The sequence below is a fragment of the Silene latifolia genome, chromosome X, assembly GCF_048544455.1.
Source record: "Silene latifolia isolate original U9 population chromosome X, ASM4854445v1, whole genome shotgun sequence".
Lineage (NCBI taxonomy): Eukaryota > Viridiplantae > Streptophyta > Magnoliopsida > Caryophyllales > Caryophyllaceae > Silene > Silene latifolia.
In genome coordinates, this window is record NC_133537.1 from 77310932 (window position 1) to 77333701 (window position 22770).

Genomic DNA, 22770 nt, shown 5'->3' on the forward strand with positions numbered 1-22770 from the left:
GAATTGAGACTTCTAAATTCTTCACAATTTCCATGAACTTTCCAAGTTGATCATCAAATTTAGGCTTGGCTTGACGACTTGGAAAAGGAAGTCTAATCACAATGGGCTCCTTCTCTTTGGCCTTGTCTTCATTTTTCTTTGGACTTTCTTCTTTTGATGATTCTCCATCTTTGGAGTTTTGCACAATTTCTTCCTTTTCACTAGCTTCCACAACTTCATCCTCAACTTGCTTCTTCGGTGCTTCATACCTTGTACCACTTCTCAAGTGAATGGCACTAACCGTTTCATGTCTAGGGGGATTACTTTGAGGTGGTAATTGCCCCTTTTGTCTTTGTGAGCTTGAAGATGCTAGTTGAGTCAATTGGGTTTCCAACATCTTGGTGTGAGCTAGAATGTTGTTGATGGTGGTTTCCTTTGCTTGGCTATCTTTTTGCATTTGGGTGAAAAATTCTTGTTGATTCTTTTGCATTTGGAGAACCGCTTTTTGGACATCAAAACCTTGGTCATTTTGGTGATTGTATGGATTTTGATTTTGGTAACCTTGGTTTTGATTGTAAAAGGGTCTTTGATTTTGGTTTCTCATGGGTGGTGGAGTGTATGTTGTTTGAGGGTTTTGAACATTTTGGCTTTTGTATGAGAGATTTGGATGGAACTTGGTGTTTTCATTGTAAAAATTTGAATAAGGGGTACCACTTTTATATGCTTGGAAAGCATTCACTTGTTCGGTTGTTCCCCTACACTCACTTGGGTCATGACCCAAAGTTCCACAATTCTCACATATCCCACTTGGGATTGATGAGGATGCCGTCATGGCATTGACATGATGCTTCGATGATTTTGAGTTTTCCTCAAGTCTAGCCATAGCTTGTTCAAACTTCAAGTTGATTGTATCGATATGGGAGCTTAGTTGGGCACCTAATTGAGTAACGGCGTCCACTTCATACTTTCCTCCTCTAGTAGCCTTGCGAGGCCTACTATATTGTGAATTGTGGATTGCCATCTCTTCAATTTTGCTCCAAGTTTGGTTGTCATCAACCTCGGTGAACATCCCATTCGATCCCATATTAAGGATATTTCTTGAGTCTTCATAAAGACCATTCCAAAATTGTTGCACCAAAAACCATTCGCTAAGTCCATGGTGAGGACATGAGCGACAAATTCCCTTGAACCGTTCCCAAGCTTCATACAAAGACTCTTCATCCCTTTGCTTAAAACCCGTAATTTGAGCTCTTAGCATGTTGGTCTTTTCCGGTGGGTAGAATTTTTGTAGAAAGCTAGAGCCAACTTCTTCCAAGAATCTATTCCAAGGGTGGCCTTATCAAGGCCCTTCAACCATTGCTTTGCGGTGCCGATTAAGGAAAAAGGAAATAAGACCCATCTAATTTGGTCTTGAGTCACGCCCGTTTGAGAGATAGCATCACAATAATCGCAAAAGGTTTCCATATGAGAATGAGGATCCTCACTAGGCATCCCCCCAAATTGGCTCCTCTCAACTAGTTGGATGAAGGCGGACTTGGCAATAAAATTTCCGGTGAGATGTTGCGGTGTAGGAGTACCATTTGGTAGATTCTCCTCGGTGGGTACGGAGTGTGACGAGAATTTTGGCATTGTAGGTGGATTTTGTGGGGTATTGTGTAATGGGTTTTCTTCTCCTTCTATTGCGAAAGGATTGACAAACTCACTAGTGGGTTGAACAACTTCACGAACACCTCTCAAATTCCTCCTAACAAGTCTCCTATTGTTCGTCAAGGTTCTTTCGATTTCACGGTCAAAAGGTAACAAATAACTTTGTAACCTTCTAGACATGCAAAATATCAAACAACTCGAAAACAATTAGAACAAACCTTGAGGAGTTTTACTTCCTCAAGGTGAAGAAAGACACAATTAATAACAATAAAAAGAAATTTAAATCAAACAAACACTTTGTCCCCAAGAACGGCGCCATTTTTGATGCGATCCCGCTAAGTGTTCACAAATTAAGATGTGGTCGTTGGTCACGGTCGAATCAAAACACAATTTATAGCTTAACAAGCAACTCTATAATTAGTAAAGAGGCAAGTAAAGGTCGGATCCCAAGGGACGGGAGTTGAAATGAGATTTCTATTGTAACTAGGGGTGTCTAAGGGGTGTCACAAATTGGGTTGATATAGAAGGTTACTAAACTAGAATAACAATGAAAATAAACAAGCAAGATGAATAAAAAGGGGGGTAAACAATTGATTAAAGGCACTAGGGTGTCATGGGATCATAGGGGAATCATGGGATATGATCATACAAACATGTTCTCAAATTATAAGCAAGCAATTATTGTTGTGATGGATTGAGTTGGGTTATATCTTACAATCCTAGGAAAGTTTGGGTCCCGGAGCTGAATCGATTAGATTGTACAACACCTACAAGTCGACTTAATCTTCCCTACTCAACAACATGCATGGTCTAATGAGACTCGAGTTGGGTTATGTCTTACAAGTCTCATTGAAAAGATAGGAGATGATAGTAAATGCAAGGATTCATAGGCTTAGCATTTCATCAAATATAACATGTGCATGAGTTGAGATCAAAACAAGCAAGCAAATAAAACATGAAAGCATATTAATTTAAGCATGAATCATTCCCCATGTTGGTTTCCCCTAATCACCCATTAACCCTAGCTAAGAGACTACTCACTCATTATCATGTTGATCATGCTAGCAAGGTTGTCAATCATACCAACAATATGAAACATGATGAATAAATGAAAGTAATTAACAATAATTAAAAAGGGATGAAGAGATTATACCTACTAATGATTCCAATAATAAAGCAAGAATAATAGAAGTACTTGAATGCTAGATTGAGAGGTTGTCAATCTCCCAATAATAACCCAAATAATCTTCAATTACCCAAAATAAAGGATGAACAAGAAAAGAGATTAAAGAACTAAAACTTGGATTAAAACTTGATTAATACTTGATTACAATATTGAAGAGAGATTTGATTGATATTAACTACACTAATTATTGATAAGAAGAACATGCTCCTCTAATTAGCCTAATGGGGTATTTTTAGTGAAAATTAGGGAGGATGCATTAGGGTTAACTAAGGGTTAAACTAGTAATTACACTTTTAAGTTTGAGCAAGGAGGACCGGTATTTTTCGAGAGAAGGGCTTCTCTTTTCGTAGCTTGAAGAAGACAATCCGTCTTTGTGAAGAAATCCAAGGCGGAATAAGGTCGGGACGGACGGATTTGGGCGGTGGAATCCGAGCGGATTACGAGGAATCCGGACGGATTGTTGAGGGGAATCCGAGCGGATTCGAGGCATGGGACGCTCGGATTGTGCAAGGGCTGGACGGGCGGATTGTTGACAATCCGCTCGGATTGTCGATCAAAGATAGTAACTTCTTCTTTTCTTCCCTTTTCTTCATAAATTCCTTGGGGATTTCCTTGGGGACTCAAGGATCTTTCCTCAACATTGCTCTTCTACTATGATATGTACAAAGGCCTTCTAATCTTGTCTCTCCTTGATGCTTGGTCATTGAATTCGATCAATTTAGTCTCGTTTTGCCATGAAAATGCAAGATTCTTACTCCTCTCCTACCAAGGGATCAAAATCTCAAAGAATATGCAAAACAAAGAACTAAAGATAAGAAATGACCCAAATAAGCACTAAAAAGCATGGAAACAAGGTTAATTCGGGGGCTAAATATGCGCCAATTATGGTCACATCAAAACATAAACGCGAGAAAGAGAAAGAAGAGAGAAGAGGAAGAGGAAGATTATAAATAAAATCACCACCACACCACACCACCACCACCACCACACTCCTTCGTCTCCCAACAGCCCTCCCCCACTCCCAAACACCACTAGCCGCCACGGCCCTGTCCCACTCACGAACACCACCAGCCGCCACTACCTCGAACAGATCTGGTGAGTTAGAGTGTGAGTCGTTTTTTATTTTCAGATCTCGCTTAATTTTTTTAAGATCTCGTTTTTTTTTTTGGTTTATTTTCAGAAAATGGATGGAAGGGAGGTTGTTGTGTGATTTGGTGTTGTGTGGTGTGCGTCGAACGAAATCTGAGAGGAGGAGAAGGAGAACGTGAGTGGTAGTTGTAACACCTCCATACACCAAGGTTCCTTACCAAGGACCACCATAGCATAACGAGGTGTTACCATCTCGGTTGCCCGACATAAAGTATATCAAATTAACCATAATAGAACATTTATTAAAAGTACAAACTATTTAACCAAACTCAACTAAAAACCAAACCAAAACTATTTACAACTCCGAAAAGAAACCAAAAGAAAAGCTAATGTTTAAGACAACAACGGAAGCTAGCTAAAGAACATGTGATGACTCTGCCCCGTCCATATCCCGCGAGCTACATCCACAACCAATACATGCTAAACCAACTGCTCACCGTCCCCGAATGGATCACCATTGTAATACACACCCTGTTTAAGGACCCTTCGACCGACCTTTTGTCCACGGAAGACCATAGGAGGGGATAGGTGAGAGGATAAGAGACGTATGTAATTGTTTACTCGACCTAGTAGGGGCTACTCGGCCGAGGGTTAGTAACACTCGACCGAGTAGGGCTTACTCGGTCGAGTATGAGAGAACTCGACCGAGTATAGCCGCTGTTGACGAGTAAGTCTTATTTCATTTTCGACGGTTCTTTTTCTCTCTAACCCTAATATCTATATCTCTCTCACCTATCACCCACTTCTCCCTACACTATCATCTAGCCTAGACACTGACCATGGGAGGGGATTGGTTCATGTGTGGAGAATCCAAGTAAGGATGTCATCGTTATCGTCGTCGGTTCGCGTCGCAAGGTAAGTCTTTGTTTCGTTGTTGTCTTTCAGTAAGCTTTTGGGGTAGTCGTATAATAGGATGTGGTTATCGTTTGTAGGATTCATCTCGGAGTCTTGCCTGGCTAGTTGTTGGATGAATTTTCATGGATTAGCAATAAGGTATGGTTTCCCTACTCGGTTTACTGTTTAATCATTATAAGCATATGTTTGTGTTGTTGTACAATTGTTTATCTGCTGATCGTTGTTGGTGTGTTGGAGTTGATGTTGGTGGTGTGATGGTTGTTGATGATGTTCACGAGGTGCGTCCTCGGCTGAGTGGAGTCACTTGCGGGAGTGGCTTCGCGCCCTAGTTTCTCCTCGTGGAACCCACCACGGGTGGGGATGTGCACATTAATGAATCGGGTTATTGCTCGTTAATGAGCGGGGCTTAGGTGGGGTTTGGCTGCGGTTCCCATCTTTGGCGGTGAGGATTATCTGTTGCGATGGATAATCGGTAGGCGTGTAGTCGGTTTCTATGTTAGATCGGGAGTTGGAGGTGGATGATGATCAGCAGTTTGCCTTTTTGTACTTATATTATTTTGTTCTACAGTAAACTGACCCCGTGTTGCGTTTTCAAAACTGTGGTGATCCATTTAGGAACGGTGAGCAGTTGGTTTAGCAGGTATAGTTGGTCTTGTTACTTGCGGGCTTGGAAGGGAATCGAGTCACCACGCTACCGGAGTAGATGTCCTTGACACATATGCCTAGTAGTTATCGTAGTTATCACATTGTATCTTGTTACGATGTTCTATGTTGTAAAGACTTAAACTATTTTAATAAATGTTCTTTCATTGTTTATTTGATCTACTACCTCGGGCAATCGAGATGGTAACACCTTCATACACTGGGGTGGTCCTTGGTAAGGCACCTTGGTGTACGTGGGTTGTTACAAAGTGATATCAGAGCGACGATTTTGGAACCTGAACCAATGAACCAAATGAACATAGGGTGTCAAATTAAAATTAACCTGGTGTATGTGTGTTGGGAGCCCCCTTATGTCGGTTTTGGGTGAGAAGGCGCCATCATCTCAGAATCCCGGCCCCAATCATGCTTAAGCCAGCCACCGTGGGAAGGGTAGATATATAGGAGTAGTCTGTGCTAAGTGTGTGCATCATATGTACTTGTTTGTAGTAGCTTGTGTGGTAATGTGTGCTTAATACTATGGGTGTAGTACTTGTGAATGGTTAAGTTTGTGAGTTGTCGAACGAATGATAAAAGGATGACATGAATTGCGCAAGGTAATATGTGACCAGGAAACTTCATAGGTGAGTATGATAGACCTTGTGTCTGAAATGTGTTTGTTGGTGATCTCAATAGGAGTAATGAAGTACCGAATGTGTGTAGAATTGTATGGTAAAATGTGTCAACGTAAGTTCATAGCTTAAACGTATCTATTGTGTAGTCAAGATTAGTAGTATGCATTCGCGATGACTTGGATTGTTTACTACGGTTTTGTGCAAGAAACAGGAATTACTCGTGAATAACTTAATAACGTTTATGATTCGTGATGTGCCTTGTTGTGATAGAATTAGGGTCTAACGATGACGAGCTGGATTATGTAGAACTCCGAACGTCTTTATTTGTTTTGCAGGTTTGATAATTTGAAACTTCGTTCCTGTTCTGTTGAACTCGGCCGAGTAGAGTTTATACTTGACCAAGTAAGCCACACTCGGGCGAGTAAAGAGGCACTCGATCGAGTACCCAGAATGATGGATTATATGTGCTACTGATTGCTGGATACCCGACTGAGCATACCAAGTACTCGACCGAGTAAGCCATACTCGACCGAGTAAAGCCGATACTCGACCGAGTACCCGGTTATCGCGACTCACCCGCTTCTTCTAAAAACCCTATAATTTTCCTTTTCCTTCTTATTTCCGCCCCATACTCTCTTCTTTTCCTCATAAAACTTCAAAACTCTTTCTCTCTTAAGACTCTTGGGTGACTGTTGTTGGTAATTTCTTGTGAATTTCCATTCTTGCTTGCTCAAAACCGCAATTAAGGTAAAGTATTTAATAAATTTCTTCAACTTGTTATCAATTTATGATAGAACTTGTTTAAAATTTAGAATCCCTAATCTTTATAATCCGAATTGGATTTCTTTATTCTGATATTTTGGGTTCTAGTTACTCTTAAACATCGCCTATGTGTTCCCTAAAACGATTTTTATGCTTGAAATCGCTCATCTTATGTTGCAAAAAAAAAAAAAAAAAAAAAAAAAATCTAGGGTTTGTTCTAAGTTTGATTCTTGGTCCCTTAAATTGTCTTAGGATGCTCCTTAAAGGATTATTTGATGATAAAAATGTTTTTCCTGGATAGTATAATTTGTGTTTGTAAGAAAAATTCGTCTTAAAAGTGTATGATTGAAAAACAGTCCGTACTATGGCAAATTTTTTGGAAATATCTTTTTTAAAATTCATCTTTTTTGCAGCATGCCAAAAGCAACAGCTCCAGCTAAGAAGCGGACTCATACCAATGTTCAATTGGAGACGGGTCAATCTAGCAAGCACCGTCGTTCCTCCGGTGGAAGAATATCCATCGTAATCTTCTATGACTTCAAGTAGCGTAATGCCTTTGTGGCTCTGCTGAGTCGGACCATGAGACCGACAGGGTGTGTGAACCCCGACATCTTAGAGACTTTGGGGGTCAAATGGGATATAGTTCATATCTTTGAGATTTTTGGAATGAAGGGACTCTACCACCTACGCAAGAAGTCCTACCCCATCCGACCCCGGAGTTCTTAAGCTCCTTTATGTATGACGTGAAAGGAAGACCGTTTCATTCCGTCTTATGAATGAGGATCATGGGTTGAACCTAGACGAGTTTGCCGGCCCACTGGGCCTAGAGGCGGAAGAGGAGGGATACCTTAGCGATGTAGCAAAGAAACGTTGGGGCACCCCACTACCTACCTTGCCTGACTGGCCGACCCATTCCTAGTGCGAGTGCCATGTTGATCAACGATGTTCAGCATGTGTCACTCCGTATGTTTCTTAGGATGATGACTTGCCTTTTATTCGCAAGGGAGGATATGAGTAAGGTGAATTCTCATGAGGTCATGTTGTTGATGTCTTACCTTAACATTCGTCGGGGTAAGCCTTTTTACTATAGTGCCCAGGGGGTAGTATGCTCTAGTTTGGACCATATGGCACGGTCTTCGAACCGTCATATTTTTTGTGGGGCCATAGTGACCCATTTGGCTCAGAAGCTGACTGACTTTGAGGCTCCACCTCCATCGGGGGATGAGTTGTTTGAGACCGTCCCTACGATGAACGCGAAGTATTGGTGTAATAACAGATGGCTTAGGAAGTTAGACGATGGGTCATATGCTTGGAGAGTGAGAGGATCTTTGTGGATGGTGCTCCCTGATCCCCGAGTACCTAACCGTGATAGACCATTTGGCTGAGTATGACCCGGGGAGTGGTGGACTTAGAACTGACCCTCCGTCCTACTTGATCGACTCCACCATCCTCCTAGACCTACCCGAGCCTACCACAGTGTCAGAGAGGCAGCCGGTTCCTCCCCCACCACGTGAGCGTCGTAGAGGAAGAGTGTCTAGGGTGGACGAGGGTGAGACTAAGCCCTCTTACTCCACACCGAGCTTCTACCCACCGCAGTAATTGCCCTACCCCACCGTTCATGACCCCAGGATGCAGGTTAGTGACTTGACTGAGCAGATCTCCACTACCTTGGTGCTTTGGTACATGCATGAGATGGCCCATAACCAGGGCATATGGACTCAGCTGGCACAGGCTGTTTGGTGGAGGGGACCCGAGGTGGATACGGGAGTCTTCCATAGTTACGGCGTGGACCCTGGCTTTTGGAGACTACCAGAGAATACAGAGTTTGGATGCCTCGTGGGACCGTGGGGAGCCAACTATGGCAGTCAGCTAAGCGGAGGAGGCTACTCAGCTGGAGCCTTTCAGGGAGCAGGTACATTAGGAGCAGGTACATCTTGCACAGGTGATGGTGAGGAGATGGAGGAGGGTCCAGATATGTGATTCCGTTGTTGTTATGGATTTGTTTCTGGTTTGTTGATGGATACTTATTGTTCTACTATCGTACTCTTTTCTTTGGGATGATTGTAATTGGCCATAAGGCCGCTACTTGTTTTTGCATACTACGTTTGAGACCTCTTAGGCATAAAATTTTAGTTGGCGATAGAGTATGTGATTGCGTGCAGGTATAATCCATGGTAAATGTGTGTTAAATGTCGAAAATTGCTCTCTGGCCTGGAAAACTCGACCGAGTATAATGGCATACCCGGCCGAGTATCGCTACTCGACCGAGTACACTAGTATACTCGGCCGAGCACACGGATAATACACTCTTTATTATTGGACATTGTTCTAAACTTAAGTGGGTAACTTTTTTTTTCCGTGTATGCTTCAGTACTTTCCTAATGTTTTCGGACTTTATTGTTATGTACCTTGTGTATATTATCGCGACATATGTATGAGTCTGATATGCGATGGTATTGTCGTATGAGAGTGGTTATGGGAATTCCCAGTAGTCAGAGTTAATCAAGGGCAATGGCATCTTCATACTCATTGCAAACCTCTAATTATGTGTGTGTCTTATTTCCTTGTTTTTCATACATAAAGTGGTTGTTTACATACATGTGGAGGTGTTGTGCTTGCCTTATATTTGAGTATATGTTCCACAATTGTCGTTATCTTGCTTTTGATCGACCTTGGTGAATGGGTAGAATGAACTTCGGGGACGAAGTTCCCTTTTAGAGGGGTAGATAACATTGCGATATAAAAGTTCTAAAAAGTTCTACCGAGTTGACTAAAGTTCCTCCTACTTCTATGTACCTCCTACTTCTATGTTTTACCTTCATTTATTTAACTTGTTGTCATGAACTTAATTTATGTAATTGATGCTATAATGGAGTAGCGATGACACATTAAAGTTGTTCAAGTCTTCTCAGAAGTCTTAACATTTTGGGTGTTGGTCGTCGCGTTTGGGAAGTGTGGGTTGAACTTCGGGGACGAAGTTTCTTTTAAGGGGAGGCGTAATACTCCCCATGTTTAAGGACCCTTTGACCGACCTTTTGACCACGGAATACCTTAGGAGGGGATAGGTGAGAGGATAAGAGATGTATGTAATTGTTTACTCGACCTAGTAGGGGCTACTCGGCCAAGTGTTAGTAACACTCGACCGAGTAGGGCTTACTCGGCTCATACTCGACCGAATATCGTTGTTGTTGACGCGTTATTATAAAACGCAAGTTCCTATGTCTTATTTCATTTTCGACGGTTCTATTTCTCTCTAACCCTAATATCTATCTCTCTCTCTCTCTCTCACCTATCACCCACTTCTCCCTACACTCTCATCTAGCCTAGACACTAATCATGGGAGGGGATTGGTTCATGTGTGGAGAATCCAAGTAAGGATGTCATCGTTATCGTCGTCGGTTCGCGTTGCAAGGTAAGTCGTTGTTTCGTTATTGTCTTTCAGTAAGCTTTTGGGGTAGTCTTATAATAGGATGTGGTTATCGTTTGTAGGATTCGTCTCGGAGTCTTGCCTGGCTAGTTGTTGGATGCATTTTCATAGATTAACAATAAGGTAGGGTTTCCCTACTCGGTTTACTGTTTAATCATTATAAGCATATGTTTGTGTTGTTGTACAATTGTTTATCTGCTGATCGTTGTTGATGTGATGGAGTTAATGTTGGTGGTGTGATGGTTGTTGATGATGTTCGCGAGGTGCGTCCTCGGCTGAGTGGAGTCACTTGCGGGAGTGGCTTCGCGCCCTAGTTTCTCCCTCTGTGGAACCCACCACAGGTGGGGATGTGCACATTAATGAACTGGGTTATTGCTCGTTAATGAGCGGGGCTTAGGTGGGGTTTGGCTACGGTTCCCCACTGGCGGTGAGGATTATCTGTTGCGATGGATAATCTGGTAGGCTGTGTAGTCAGTTTCTATGTTAGATCAGGAGTTGGAGGTGGATGATGATCAGCAGTTTGCCTTTTTGTACTTATATTATTTTGTTCTACAGTAAACTGACCCCGTGTTGCGTTTTCAAAACTGTGGTGATCCATTTAGGAACGGTGAGCAGTTGGTTTAGCAGGTATAGTTGGTCTTGTTACTTGCGGGCTTGGAAGGGAATCGAGTCACCACGCTACCGGAGTAGATGTCCTTGACACATATGCCAAGTAGTTATCGTAGTTATCACATTGTATCTTGTTACGATGTTCTATGTTGTAAAGACTTAAACTATTTTAATAAATGTTCTTTCATTGTTTATTTGATCTACTACCTCGGGCAATCGAGATGGTAACACCTTCATACACTGGGGTGGTCCTTGGTAAGGCACCTTGGTGTACGTGGGTTGTTACAAAGTGATATCAGAGCGACGATTTTGGAACTGAACAATGAACCAAATGAACATAGGGTGTCAAATTAAAATTAACCTGGTGTATGTGTGTTGGGAGCCCCCTTATGTCGGTTTTGGGTGAGAAGGCGCCATCATCTCGAATCCGGCCCCAATCATGCTTAAGCCACCACCGTGGGAAGGGTAGATATATAGGAGTAGTCCTGTGCTAAGTGTGTGCATCATATGTACTTGTTTGTAGTAGCTTGTGTGGTAATGTGTGCTTAATACTATGGGTGTAGTACTTGTGAATGGTTAAGTTTGTGAGTTGTCGAACGAATGATAAAAGGATGACATGAATTGCGCAAGGTAATATGTGACCAGGAAACTTCATAGGTGAGTATGATAGACCTTGTGTCTGAAATGTGTTTGTTGGTGATCTCAATAGGAGTAATGAAGTACCGAATGTGTGTAGAATTGTATGGTAAAATGTGTCAACGTAAGTTCATAGCTTAAACGTATCTATTGTGTAGTCAAGATTAGTAGTATGCATTCGCGATGACTTGGATTGTTTACTACGGTTTTGTGCAAGAAACAGGAATTACTCGTGAATAACTTAATAACGTTTATGATTCGTGATGTGCCTTGTTGTGATAGAATTAGGGTCTAACGATGACGAGCTGGATTATGTAGAACTCCGAACGTCTTTATTTGTTTTGCAGGTTTGATAATTTGAAACTTCGTTCCTGTTCTGTTGAACTCGGCCGAGTAGAGTTTATACTCGACCAAGTAAGCCACACTCGGGCGAGTAAAGAGGCACTCGATCGAGTACCCAGAATGATGGATTATATGTGCTACTGATTGCTGGATACCCGACTGAGCATACCAAGTACTCGACCGAGTAAGCCATACTCGACCGAGTAAAGCCGATACTCGACCGAGTACCCGGTTATCGCGACTCACCCGCTTCTTCTAAAAACCCTATAATTTTCCTTTTCCTTCTTATTTACGCCCCATACTCTCTTCTTTTCCTCATAAAACTTCAAAACTCTTTCTCTCTTAAGACTCTTGGGTGACTGTTGTTGGTAATTTCTTGTGAATTTCCATTCTTGCTTGCTCAAAACCGCAATTAAGGTAAAGTATTTAATAAATTTCTTCAACTTGTTATCAATTTATGATAGAACTTGTTTAAAATTTAGAATCCCTAATCTTTATAATCCGAATTGGATTTCTTTATTCTGATATTTTGGGTTCTAGTTACTCTTAAACATCGCCTATGTGTTCCCTAAAACGATTTTTATGCTTGAAATCGCTCATCTTATGTTGCAAAAAAAAAAAAAAAAAAAAAAAAAAAAAATCTAGGGTTTGTTCTAAGTTTGATTCTTGGTCCCTTAAATTGTCTTAGGATGCTCCTTAAAGGATTATTTGATGATAAAAATGTTTTTCCTGGATAGTATAATTTGTGTTTGTAAGAAAAATTCGTCTTAAAAGTGTATGATTGAAAAACAGTCCGTACTATGGCAAATTTTTTGGAAATATCTTTTTTAAAATTCATCTTTTTTGCAGCATGCCAAAAGCAACAGCTCCAGCTAAGAAGCGGACTCATACCAATGTTCAATTGGAGACGGGTCAATCTAGCCAAGCACCCGTCGTTCCTCCGGTGGAAGAATATCCATCAGTAATCTTCTATGACTTCAAGTAGCGTAATGCCTTTGTGGCTCTGCTGAGTCGGACCATGAGACCGACAGGGTGTGTGAACCCCGACATCTTAGAGACTTTGGGGGTCAAATGGGATATAGTTCATATCTTTGAGATTTTTGGAATGAAGGGACTCTACCACCTACGCAAGAAGTCCTACCCCCATCTGACCCTGGAGTTCTTAAGCTCCTTTATGTATGACGTGAAAGGGAAGACCGTTTCATTCCGTCTTATGAATGAGGATCATGGGTTGAACCTAGACGAGTTTGCCGGCCACCTGGGCCTAGAGGCGGAAGAGGAGGGATACCTTAGCGATGTAGCAAAGAACAGTGGGGCACCCCACTACCTACCTTGCCTGACTGGCCGACCCATTCCTAGTGCGAGTGCCATGTTGATCAACGATGTTCAGCATGTGTCACTCCGTATGTTTCTTAGGATGATGAATTGCCTTTTATTCGCAAGGGAGGATATGAGTAAGGTGAATTCTCATGAGGTCACCTTGTTGATGTCTTACCTTAACATTCGTCGGGGTAAGCCTTTTTACTATAGTGCCCAGGGGGTAGTATGCTCTAGTTTGGACCATATGGCACGGTCTTCGAACCGTCATATTTTTTGTGGGGCCATAGTGACCCATTTGGCTCAGAAGCTGACTGACTTTGAGGCTCCACCTCCATCGGGGGATGAGTTGTTTGAGACCGTCCCTACGATGAACGCGAAGTATTGGTGTAATAACAGATGGCTTAGGAAGTTAGACGATGGGTCATATGCTTGGAGAGTGAGAGGATCTTTGTGGATGGTGCTCCCTGATCCCCGAGTACCTAACCGTGATAGACCATTTGGTGAGTATGACCGGGGAGTGGTGGACTTAGAGGCGACCCTCCGTCCTACTTGATCGACTCCACCATCCTCCTAGACCTACCCGAGCCTACCACAGTGTCAGAGAGGCAGCCGGTTCCTCCCCCACCACGTGAGCGTCGTAGAGGAAGAGTGTCTAGGGTGGACGAGGGTGAGACTAAGCCCTCTTACTCCACACCGAGCTTCTACCCACCGCAGTAATTGCCCTACCCCACCGTTCATGACCCCAGGATGCAGGTTAGTGACTTGACTGAGCAGATCTCCACTACCTTGGTGCTTTGGTACATGCATGAGATGGCCCATAACCAGGGCATAGGGACTCGGTGCACAGTTGTTTGGTGGAGGGGACCGAGGTGGATACGGGAGTCTTCCATAGTTACGGCGTGGACCCTGGCTTTTGGAGACTACCAGAGAATACAGAGTTTGGATGCCTCGTGGGACCGTGGGGAGCCAACTATGGCAGTCAGCTAAGCGGAGGAGGCTACTCAGCTGGAGCCTTTCGGGGAGCAGTACATTAGGAGCGGTACATCTTGCACGAGGTGATGGTGAGGAGATGGAGGAGGGTCCGGATATGTGATTCCGTTGTTGTTATGGATTTGTTTGGTTTGTTGATGGATACTTATTGTTCTACTATCGTACTCTTTTCTTTGGGATGATTGTAATTGGCCATAAGGCCGCTACTTGTTTTTGCATACTACGTTTGAGACCTCTTAGGCATAAAATTTTAGTTGGCGATAGAGTATGTGATTGCGTGCAGGTATAATCCATGGTAAATGTGTGTTAAATGTCGAAAATTGCTCTCTGGCCTGGAAAACTCGACCGAGTATAATGGCATACCAGTCGAGTATCGCTTACTCGACCGAGTACACTAGTATACTCGGCCGAGCACACGGATAATACACTCTTTATTATTGGACATTGTTCTAAACTTAAGTGGGTAACTCTTTTTTTCCGTGTATGCTTCAATACTTTCCTAATGTTTTCGGACTTTATTGTTATGTACCTTGTGTATATGATCGCGACATATGTATGAGTCTGATATGCGATGGTATTGTCGTATGAGAGTGGTTATGGGAATTCCCGGTAGTCGAGTTAATCAAGGGCAATGGCATCTTCATACTCATTGCAAACCTCTAATTATGTGTGTGTCTTATTTCCTTGTTTTTCATACATAAAGTGGTTGTTTACATACATGTGGAGGTGTTGTGCTTGCCTTATATTTGAGTATATGTTCCACAATTGTCGTTATCTTGCTTTTGATCGACCTTGGTGAATGGGTAGAATGAACTTCGGGGACGAAGTTCCCTTTAGAGAGGGTAGATAACATCGCGATATAAAAGTTCTAAAAAGTTCTACCGAGTTGACTAAAGTTCCTCCTACTTCTATGTACCTCCTACTTCTATGTTTTACCTTCATTTATTTAACTTGTTGTCATGAACTTAATTTATGTAATTGATGCTATAATGGAGTAGCGATGACACATTAAAGTTGTTCAAGTCTTCTCAGAAGTCTTAACATTTTGGGTGTTGGTCATCGCGTTTGGGAAGTGTGGGTTGAACTTCGGGGACGAAGTTTCTTTTAAGGGGGGAGACTGTAATACTCCCCATGTTTAAGGACCCTTTGACCGACCTTTTGACCACGGAATACCTTAGGAGGGGATAGGTGAGAGGATAAGAGATGTATGTAATTGTTTACTCGACCTAGTAGGGGCTACTCGGCCAAGTGTTAGTAACACTCGACCGAGTAGGGCTTACTCGGCTCATACTCGACCGAATATCGTTGTTGTTGACGCGTTATTATAAAACGCAAGTTCCTATGTCTTATTTCATTTTCGACGGTTCTATTTCTCTCTAACCCTAATATCTATCTCTCTCTCTCTCTCTCTCACCTATCACCCACTTCTCCCTACACTCTCATCTAGCCTAGACACTAATCATGGGAGGGGATTGGTTCATGTGTGGAGAATCCATGTAAGGATGTCATCGTTATCGTCGTCGGTTCGCGTTGCAAGGTAAGTCGTTGTTTCGTTATTGTCTTTCAGTAAGCTTTTGGGGTAGTCTTATAATAGGATGTGGTTATCGTTTGTAGGATTCGTCTCGGAGTCTTGCCTGGCTAGTTGTTGGATGCATTTTCATAGATTAACAATAAGGTAGGGTTTCCCTACTCGGTTTACTGTTTAATCATTATAAGCATATGTTTGTGTTGTTGTACAATTGTTTATCTGCTGATCGTTGTTGATGTGTTGGAGTTAATGTTGGTGGTGTGATGGTTGTTGATGATGTTCGCGAGGTGCGTCCTCGGCTGAGTGGAGTCACTTGCGGGAGTGGCTTCGCGCCCTAGTTTCTCCCTCTGTGGAACCCACCACAAGTGGGGATGTGCACATTAATGAACAGGGTTATCGCTCGTTAATGAGCGGGGCTTAGGTGGGGATTGGCTGCGGTCCCCCACTAGCGGTGAGGATTATCTGTTGCGATGGATAATCTGGCAGGCTGTGTAGTCAGTTACTATGTTAGATCGGGAGTTGGAGGTGGATGATGATCAGCAGTTTGCCTTTTTGTACTTATATTATTTTGTTCTACAGTAAACTGACCCCGTGTTGCGTTTTCAAAACTGTGGTGATCCATTTAGGGATGGTGAGCAGTTGGTTTAGCAGGTACAGTTGGTCTTGTTGCTTGCGGGCTTGGAAGGGAATCGAGTCACCACGCTACCGAAGTAGATGTCCTTGACACATATGCCTAGTAGTTATCGTAGTTATCATGTTGTATCTTTTTACGTAGTTCTATGTTGTAAAGACTTAAAACTATTTTAATAAATGTTCTTTTATTGTTTATTTGATCTACTACCTCGGGCAACCGAGATGGTAACACCTTCATACACTGGGGTGGTCCTTGATAAGACACCTTGGTGTACGGGGGTGTTACAACCATGGTTTTGAAAAGAATAATGGGGTCAGTCAACTGCATAACTAAAATAAGAAATCACCGATACACAATCTAATACACAATCCATCCAAATTGTAGTAACCATCCTCCAACTCCAATGGTAACCAGTAAGCGATTACACACTGAGGTGTGTAGCCCTGCCAGGTTATCTATCGCAACAGGTAACCCTCCCCGCCAATGGGCACCACAGCTGTACCAACTAAGCCCCGCTCATCGCAACGAGCGAACCCAACTCATTAATGTGCGCATCCCCGTTGTGACGGGATGTAACGCCCCCATTTATTTAAGAGCCTTTACTAGGCATTCCTAGATAAATGAAAGTGTTACCATCTCAGTTGCCTGAGGTAGTGATTACAAAGGTAAACGAAACCACAGTACTTTAAATAAATATAATGTTAAATGGCCTTATTACATTTTTCAAAATTAAATAACTGTAAAGTAATTAAAACACAACTGCAGTGGAAACTAAATTAAACGAATAATAAAATAATGAATGTCCAAGCTAGGTGATCTAGACTCTTATGTATCCATCTTATCCTCACGCCCATACAAGCTCCAATCTAAGCTAGCTCGATTACGTGTCAGTCAATCTGCTCCCCAATAAATGGATCATCACAGATATTTAACGAATACACTGTTAACCAAAAGATTGAGTAAGAATAACAATCTCAAGACAATAACAAAGGTAATATGACGATGTAATGTATGCAACGCAATGCTAATGCAACCATGCTCATCACCCTCAACCTCAAGTTGAGTACACCACCCAGAAGGTATATAAACGGTGTCTGCCGGATTAAATCCAAATACGTCACCCGAAGGCTTTACCACGACGTCTGCCAGTAAGTTTATTATACACTACCCGAAGGCTCTTACCATGGTGTCTGCCAGTAAGTTTATAATACACCACCTCAAGGCTCTTACCATGGTGTCTACTAGTAAGTTTATAATACACCACACGAAGGCTCTTACCATGGTGTCTGCCAGTAAGTTTATAATACACCACCTGAAGGCTCTTACCATGGTGTCTGCCGGTAATTCAAATGACTAATGCATAACTTATGTCAATGAATGCAACCATGTAATAATCATTAACCAATCATAAATAATAATCCATCTATCCAATTGATCAAATATGTATAAAACTCATACCATCAAATAGAACAAATAAGATAGTCAAGTAGAATTGTTATCCTACCTTTTCAGGAAATCTTCAATAATCAAGCAACTTAAGCAATTAAGCAATTAGAAGTGTTCCTCCATCAAATCTTCCCCTAATAAATATAAATTACATATAATTATAATCTAACAATTTTACTTAAATCAAGATGTAAAAACTACCCAAAAAACACCACAAAACCGCTCCATAAGAACGCCCCCTTTACGACAGTCAAACGGTGGTCAAACTAACTGGTCAACGGCTAGTCAACTTTGGTCAACTCCGGTCAACGGTCGGATGTATGGGTGAACGGTGGTCACGGTGGTTAAGGGGTTGGTCAACGGCATTAATAAAATAAGATTAATTAATTATAGGGTTATTTAATTAGAATACTCTGAACTATTGGTTGGCTGCTTAAAATACTCCATACTCTAATTTAACTATCAATAAAACCAACTAATACCCCACTTCACTCTAAATAGAATTGGTGTTTTGTTAACTTGTTGTAGTAGGTAAGTTTTATTTCTTTTTCCTTTATTAGACTTATCTTATATCGTATTCCTTACCCTTTTTCTCTTCTTCTTAATTCTTCATCTCCTTCCTTTACCCTTTTTTTTTTGAATATCTATCTATCTTTCATTTCAACAGTAATTTTAATTATTCGTCCAGATTGCTGAATCAGTCCAAAAATAAAGAGAGTATTAGTTGGTTTTATTGCTTCTGTTATATCCCAAATTGCTGAAATCAGTCCATCACATTGTAATGGAGTTCTGCAAATCTCTATCATGGGATTTTGCAAATTTAGGCTGAATCCCAAATCTATCCAAATTATTTTAACAACTTTTATATCCATGCTTATGCCTTTGCCATAAAACCCAACCACATCTAATAAAGTCTTACAATTGCATACCTGAAAACAATTAAAATACCAGCACAAAGAATGAAAACAATTGGAGATGTCTAATTGAAAACAATGTTAGTATACTCATGGAGGACGCCAACAGTAAGCAATGTAATCAAATGGAAAAGGCAACTTCTGACTTCTGTCAATTGACAAGACAATCAATCGTTCCACTTTGCGCGCATTAACACAACACTAGCCCCATATTTACACCCCATAACCACCAATAAACGATCTAACGTACTCCTTATTTTTCAATCTAGACCACTCCTAAAATAAAATCAATATGGGAATCAAATTTAAAAGACCAATCAGAAAAAGAATCTACACCAACAGATATAGATTGGTGAGGACCATCAATGACGTGTGTTGGTGACGACCATTAATGGCCTTGTTGTGAGTTGGAGAAGAGTGAGAGCTTTAATGGTGATAAGGTGAAGAGGCAAGGGAGAGGGTGAAAAGTTAAACAGAGAAATGAAAAGAAAAAGAGGAGTTAAAAGGAGGGTTAAAATATTGTTGACCTGTTTAGGAGGTAGCTGGTGGACAAATTATAATAAATGAGAAGGGAGGCACTAGTTGGTTTTATTGGTAGTTAAAATAGAGTTTAGAGTATTTTGAGAAGCATTGTCGTAGTTTAGAGTATTCTTATTAAATAATCCTTAATTATAAGACGGTTTCGCGAGTTACTTGCCTTTAGATCCTAAGATGATGGAAAGATGAACAAACCCTCCTTAATTTTCTTTCTCTCTTTTATATATATATATATATATATATATATATATATATATATATATATATATATATATATATATATATATATATATATATATATATATATATATATACACACACACACACACACACACACACATATATATATATATATATATATATATCTATATATATATATATATATGTGTGTGTGTGTGTGTGTGTGTGTATATATATATATATATATATATATATATATATATATATATATATATATATATATATATATATATATATATATATATGTGTGTGTGTGTGTGTATATATATATATATATATATATATATATATATATATATAGAGAGAGAGAGAGAGGGGCAAAATCCGGTGAGTTTGCCACTTTTCGTGAGTTACCCCCGTATTTATATACCATTAGAACTAACAAGATCAAGAGCTAAGATTAGACAAAAACAATTATCCTAGGCTACCAAAATATGACGTTGCCCAGTATTCTTCATCTTCTTTTTTTTTACTCTATTTTCTTCATTCTTTTTTTCTCTTTTTCCCAATTTCTTTAATTTAATAACATTATTCAATCAAATCATCACAAAAATTGGAGTAATTTAAGTCGAAAACACAAATTAATTCATTATTTTCATTTTATTTAATTTATGCACGCATCAATCATAAATTTTTGCCCAAAATTTGCAGAAACCCTAGCACGAATCAACAAAACGAAAGTAAGCGTAGATTATATAAGTCAATATATGTTATTTTGCGAGTTATTTCAATTTATACTCCGTTAGTATGCTTGTTTATCATATCGTTGGCATTTGATTGATGATTTATTATCATAATCCTGAAAATTTGTTGGTAACCTAGATTAGCACACCAACTGTTTGTTAAAATGTCTAGTTGAATTTAGAAACTCAATTATTCTAATGAAAAAATGTGGTTATTTAATAGTTATTTAAATGCAGAAACGTAGTTATTGTAATGTATAAACTCAGTTATTGTAATGTACAAACTCAGTTATTGTAGTGTAGAAACTCTGGTATTTGTAGTTATTGTAATCTAGAAACGCAGTTATTGTAATGAATAAATTGTGTTATTGTACTGATATGAAACTCAAATATATTCAAATTTCTTGTTCACTCGTTAGTTGTTGTAACATTACATCTCGATTATTGTATTACTTAAACCCAGTTATTATATTATTAAAACTCAGATATTGTATCTCCTAGTTACTTCTTGGGTGTTACGATAAGGAATATTCTCGCTTTTTTGGTGATTTGCGGGTCGAATCACGATAGACGCGGATAATTGACGTTCAATGGAAAAATTGATGTATATACTTGGTCATTTTAATGAAGAAATGTAGTTATTTTATAGTTAACTGTTTGTTGTTTCTTGAGAATAATGTTTTTTGGTATTTACAATTATTGTAATGTAGAAACTCAGTTTATCGTAATGTATAAACTCTGATATTTGTAGTTATTGTAGTGTAGAAACTTAGTTATTGTAATGTATAAATTCTTATATTTGTAATTATTGTAATGTAGAAACTCAGTTATTGTAATGAATAATACGTATTATTGTATTGAGATAAACTCAAATATATTCAGCTCTCTATCTTTTGTTTGTTTTCATCTTATTTAATTGAATAAATAGTCATTTTCATTCAATCAATCATTGAGATTGGTTAATGTTATAGCAAAATCTGAAAAATGAAATAATCATATATTACAAAAATCACTTACTTTCTTTATATAAATATTTTTTTTCAACACATTACACTTAAACATCTCCAACAAATTATATCTAAACACCATCATCATTACATATAAGCATTTCAAATAGTATATCTGACAGTAGTCACATCACAAATATTACATATATTTATCTCCAATACTACGTCTAAAAGTAATTTTTCATCGAGAAATGTGTCTTGTTGTTGTTTTCACCCTTCTTCCACCAATATTTCTTCCCGACCAGAACCATTCAATCAAATTAACATCTCTCTCTAACAAAAACCAAAAATCTCTGGAAAACCTACAAAATGCACTTTCAATATCAGAGAATCAATTTTGTAGAATCTAGGAGATAGGAATCTACATAGCAGCATTAGATTAATTTATTTGTAGATGAATGTTTTATTATGGAGCTCCGAGTTCGACCTGGCATATATGGGCGGACCCATGATTTAAAATCTGGGGTAGCAAAAAAAAATTAGTCCATATATATCAATAAACTTTAGGATCGAGAAAAATATACAGTACATAATTTCTTTAATCTAATTCACAATATGTATAACGAGTACAATGACCGCTTATATAATAACTTAAAATTTTGTTACTTTAGATATTTTACCCATTGACACTTCACATAAACACTTACTTAAATGTATTTAAGGAGAGCAAAAAAAAAAGATAGAATATGCACTTCATGGGAATCGAACCCGAGACCATTGGTGAGAAAACAAAGCCCTTACCACTAAACCACATGATGTTTATTTTATATCTATTGCGCTAATATGTATTTATCCAATATTGAGCAATATTTGGGGTAGCAAAATTGATCCACTTAACCGATTTTTTTACGTTTGAGGTAGTGGACACCACCCCTTGCTACCAGGTGGGTCCGCCCCTGCTTGGCAAACCAACGTACAATTAGATTGGGGTTGGGGTCGAGCTGATATTGGACAATCCCTAAAATTGAAGCGGAAAGGAAGGTTGCTACTGCGGGGTGACCTCTTCATGTTGGATGACGGAGGTTACGGAAGTTGGGACACTGAAGATCAGAACACTAGATTTGCCTTCTCAACAAATGTGAATTTTGAATTTTAGTTTAGCTCGTCTCATCCCGAGGTTGCAGGGATGGCAAGAGAGATGGCCTGGTGAGTACTCCGTTTGATCAGCCTATAAGCTTCTCATGAATCGAGTTTATATGGTGGAGGTGGGCTCGTCGAATATGGTTGGTGAATGGCATACGTTGTCGAGAATCTTGAACCTTCCTTGCATCAGGCTCTTTTTTTGGTAGATGAATCATGATATTCCTTGATCTTTTACGATTTGCTATCATCTTATTTGAAATTTGTAGATTTTTTTTTTTGACAGCTGTAAAGATAAAAGGTCCTAACTAACTAGTCATAGCCTTACTAGCAAGGCTATGAGCCACCTTGTTTGTTGACCTCGGGACATAACTAAACGAGATACAATGAAAAGATCCACTAAGAGCAAGAATATCTTCAAGTATCTCTTTAGTCATGTGATGAGCTTTCTCTAAACCTGCAAAAAAAGCAACAAGAGGCTGTAGATACCACATTTCTGCACCCCTCGCAAACCACCCGGTGATG

General features: G+C 39.9%; 1 non-coding gene across 1 annotated transcript; it reads left to right on the top strand.

Annotated features, from left to right (window-relative positions):
- Positions 1-1130: 1130 nt before the first annotated feature.
- Positions 1131-1237, top strand: LOC141624387 (small nucleolar RNA R71). The gene has a single exon (XR_012534193.1). It is a non-coding gene; the product is annotated as a small nucleolar RNA R71 (small nucleolar RNA).
- Positions 1238-22770: the final 21533 nt, after the last annotated feature.